The sequence below is a fragment of the Lygodium microphyllum genome, chromosome 19, assembly GCF_053477565.2.
Source record: "Lygodium microphyllum isolate KBCC chromosome 19, Lygodium_microphyllum_v1.1.10, whole genome shotgun sequence".
Lineage (NCBI taxonomy): Eukaryota > Viridiplantae > Streptophyta > Polypodiopsida > Schizaeales > Lygodiaceae > Lygodium > Lygodium microphyllum.
This window is the reverse complement of record NC_141153.1, coordinates 75,472,473-75,477,607: the sequence shown is the minus strand read 5'-3', so window position 1 is coordinate 75,477,607 and position 5,135 is coordinate 75,472,473.

Here is a 5,135-nt window from a genome sequence, read left to right as displayed (position 1 = left end):
AAATTCCAAGAGGACATGATCCTTGCCTTGCAAAGTCCTTAGGTTCCTAAGGGATGAGTTTGACCCATGGTGGTCAAGGCCTTGTCTTCCTGGGGGTGACATTTAGCCAAAAAGTAAAAATGATGGTTGGAGCAAAAATAAAAGCGAGTGGAAGAAAAAGGATTTAGTGTCACCTTGTGAGAGCTTGGTAGGTTCTTGGGTATCGAGATAGGACTTGAGATTGATGCCATGTTCTCCTTGAGTCACAATACGCTCAACTCTCTCCTTTTTAGACACGCAAGTATCAAGTCCTGAAGTACAAAACAATGCTCAATAAAAATTATCTAAAAATGCAAGACTAGGCTATAGGAGCCATCATCTAGTAGGAGTTCCTAGTCTAGTTGTCCTAGATTAGGTAGGTCGGTTGGATCACCACTTAGGATGACTTCCTTGATGGTTCTTCTTAGTTGGTCGGTGCTAGCATAGGTGGTTAGCAACTAGCTCTGGATCTTTGTCAGACTTTACTTGGCCTATCCCTTATGGATCTTCATGCATTGATTTTGTTAGGAGGTGGGATGTTTATGTCTGTGTATTGTTGTGTATTTTCATTATAGTAGCTTGATGCTCTTTATGGTTTCTAAATATGCAGATCAGTTCATGGATTTGATGGGTTGAGTCATCCTATCCCGTGGATCACCAATGAGAGTAAGATTTTACAACTTGAAGGAAGCCGAAAATGTGCCATATTCTATCGATTTGAGGTAAAAATCAAAGCTCGATGGAAGCGGTGGATGCGGATCTGACAATTTTAAGCGCTCATAGAAGACAAGATTTAAAATCACTTTTGAAGATGGACTTTGCAATGTACACAGATTTTTTATAATTTTTCCAAGTGTCAAAATGAAGTGGACCAAGGTCCAGTCAGCATGGGGCTTTGAGACGGTCAGACAAAAATTGTCAGCATCATGGATCTGACAATTTTAAGCGCTCATAGAAGACAAGATTTAAAATCACTTTTGAAGATGGACTTTGCAATGGACACAGATTTTTTATAAATTTTCCAAGTGTCAAAATGAAGTGGACCAAGGTCCAGTCAGCATGGGGCTTCGAGAAGGTCAGACAAAAATTTACAAACTTTAAATTAGATGCCCCGCACTATGATAGCCAAAGGCTGGGTAGTACAAAGGGTCCAAATGAAGTGTAAAAGAGACTTAAATTGTGAAGGGTTGTAACCCTTGGGCCTTAGCCCCAAAAGTATTTTGAATGGGGGAGGGGGGGGGTATTTTTTGTAGTCACTGGAAAATTATGGCGTCCTCTCTTCCTGGTGGCGACGAGTTTTGGAGAGGGGAGCCATTGTGATAAAGAAGACCCTTATAATCTTACTAACCAGGTTGTTGCTTGAATTTCTCACTCCATTTTTTAAGTCATGGCTATGAAATTGGTGGCTTGAGTAAGGAGATCTAATTTCAATCTTTGTCTCTCCTCCCTCTCTCTCCTCTTGGGGGCAATTCATGCGAAAACTAATTGGAGAAGATTGAGATGGAGACCGCTTGTCCAGATTGATATGAGATCATGCTGATGTTGAGGAGTGATGACCAACACTATTTGGAGACCAATGAGGAGTGTGGTGGCTATTCATAAATTCAGTTCTTGAGACTCAAAACTCGAAAAATGGTGGTAAGCCTCTTTTTAATAGAAATTTGGATTCTTTTTGACAATTTATGTTGCAAATCTAGTTCATATGCGATAAAAAATTGTTTGAGGCTTGGTTGTGATGTGTTTGAGAGCTTTATCATAAAATGCAGAACCCATCTCTATGCGTATGAGTTATTAATTTTTGAATCCCCAAAATGCATGTTCTAAGAGGAAAAATGATGTTCTTCTTAGTTTCGAGGAATCAAACCATATTCGTATGGGATAAAATCAAATATGATGATGAATCAAAGTGTGATTTAATTCCTTGACTCAAATAAATAAAAAAATTACAACAATTTATATAAAGAAAATAAGATAGAATACTCAAAACATGTGATTGTGAGAAAAAATAGAGGAAAAATGGTTTTTGCATCTAAAAAATTATGGAAAATTAGGAGCATTTTTATGCAAGTATAATGCAAGTAAAGCATGAGGATTTGCCTTAGTACCCTATTTGTATATTTTGGTACGTGTTTATCACTTTCTATATAAAGAAAATTTACATGTAATACCCGTTTAACCTACCCATCGAATGAGAAATCTTAAACAATAGGGGGAAGGGATTGTGGGAGTTAAGTATCATTTGATTTTTTATTTTATGCATATTCTAGCATATAGGATTCGTTTGATTTAAGTCTTGAAAAGGGAAGTAGCATGAGTTATCTCGGTGTGAAATCATGATAAGGCTATTTGTGCACATCCACATTGACTGATTTATAAGTTCACTTGTTTGAGCACATATGCCATTGACTTTGCATTTACATTTTTATACGTATCAAGAGAATTATCTCTTGGATGTATAGAACTTGATTTTGAACTATTGACCCATGTTGAGTGTGAGGCACCTAAGCTATAGGTCTAGTGTTATCGTTTCCTTTGGGGACTGATTTGATAAGGATTATATTATCTCCTAGAAATTTTTATCAAAAGAGAGGACTATGTTGTGTATGTGCTATATGTTGAGACGACGCATATTGGGGTTAATCCCTCTTGGGTGTAAGAGAGTTGTAGTGGGGCCACAACGATAAGTTGGGGGTTGCTCTCTTCGTTTGTGTTACGAGGTGCTAGGCACCAACATGTTTGGGTACTCCTTTTTCTTGGAGTTGGGAAGGACATCATGTTAGACTACAATCTATAGATTTTGTCTGCAAACATGTTTAGTTTGTAGGGTCTAAACACTCCTGGCTGAGGCGGTGGGGTTATTTATGTGAGTTTAGGAGTCTTGCCGGCTAGAGCCCCAGAGCCAGTGTTGGGCTCATTTTTTCTCATGACACAAACCCTAGGGCACACATTCCTAATCTTAAAACATCTTTGAGTGCACCACTATAAGGCACTAACCTATTGTGTTAGCACACAACACTAGTATGCAATATCTGAGAAATACATATACTAGGATAGTACACCTATTCATTGCACATGTACAAATACCTCATGTACTATTGCATCATTTCAACCACTTGCATACAAGGACTAGTGCATGCCTATCACACACTCGTCATGTAGACATGTAGATGTAGGCAACCCCCTAGTGCACTCCTATCACACATGTATAAATGACTTAGCTTCCACACTCGGACACTAGTAGTTGCACATGCACATGTTAACCCAAGCACTCATTTGAGGATCCTCAGCCTAGCATTTACCTTTGCATCTCACATTCACATGTATATACAACTAGGATACGTAGCTTAGATTGCACCATTCCATTTGTAAGCATTACTATGCAGTGAACTTGGAAGAAAAAAAATTGAGCTAAAACATGCAAGACAACAAGCTAAGGATCCAAAACCAAAACTAGGAGCTGAGGGAAGGAAAAGCTGGAATACAATAAGCTTAGGATACTTGAAGATCAAGAGCCAAGAAAAAAAAAAGGTATCACAATCCCTAATATCATTGTTGACTTACAGTGTTGCAAGATCCATAAGTGTTTGAATAGAAAAGAAAGTCTGCTTGCGCATTATGCACTTGCACATATTTGAAATTAACAAAAGGTGCAGTCTTAACTTTGAATAGTCAATAATTGTTTTCTTGCAAAACCATAACAAGAGCTAGAGTTTGGAAATAGAAACAATCCAAAGAGCCAAGTAATTTTGAACATCAAAAGGTCACATAAAGCCTTCAACTATCTTATTCTTTAAAGAATTTCTTGCCCCTATCAAAAACCCTAATACCAATACAAAAGTCCTAAACAACTTCCCAGTTATCATAAATTAGTCTCACCTCACTACGGAATACGACCTCTCCACAATGACCCAAAAATTCATGAAGTTGAATAAACAAGATACAACTTGACTAGCAAACATCACGGAGAATGAGAGGATTGAGTGCTCTAGTATAACCACAGTTGAATCGAATAGCTCTCTCAAATTGGAACAAGGAACCCTTAATTCTTTTGATGCTGTTAGAAATCAAGCTCCCCGTATTTCCCTGTCCTTCTTTATGTCCTTTGTAACAAACCGATACAGTTGTTCATGTGTGTGTCATTGAATAAGTTAGTGTAGGGTTAATCTGGGTATTGGTCAGTTAGACCTAGAGTAACATTTACTCTTACTTTGTGTTTTTTTAGAAAAAGTGTGGAATAATGAAGAAGAAAGAAGATGAGCCTGAAGGCTCTTGAGTCTGCTCCACTCTCTGTCTGTCTCTCCCCCTCTTCAAATATGGTATCAGAGCTTAGTCTATGGACTCTCAGGAGCATGAGGAAGTGAAGAAGACCTACAGAAGTTGAAGACTCAGTTTTGTCAAAGAACAAGCAAGCTACCATTTTTTTCTTGAAGGCATGCATCGTAAGTTTGTGGTCTTCATTGGATGAAATGCTAGCAATGGCTTGTTGGGGAGACTTGTAAGACTTCATTGAGCACATTAGAGTGCCTGGTCATCATCATTAACCTCATCAAGTGCTGCTGGTAACAAGATTGGATATTTGCATGACTGTGCCTAATGCAGGCTGAAGCTCCATTGCCCACAAATCAACACATTGGTTGCATTCTAAGTGATAGAATGCTTGATTATGCCCTTGGGGAGGTGCTCAAAGGTTGTAAGAAGCAAATGCATTGATGGGAGCTCATGTGTGAGCTATAACAGTGATATACAAATCTGGAAAATAGTGAAGACCTACTATTAACAGTGACAGGGCATCATATACTTGACCTTGGTTGATGCATTGAAGTCATATGACATGTACTTTGGCCATCACTGAAGCACAGGCATTTGCTTGAAAGACATATGTACTTGCTCTTATGCATTAGAGCTACAATTTGTGATCAAACTACTCTGATTTGAGAGCTTGTGATAGGCTGAAAACTGTCATGAATCTATGAGAAGCAAGCACTTAATGGTCTTGGAATATTAGATGACTTTGGTTAGCACTATGTATTGGATGACTTGGCATATAGCTTGCAGATGTCTTGTGGATCAAGAAGGGAGTTGAATGCAAAATTTTGAAGCTAGAAATTAGTGCAATC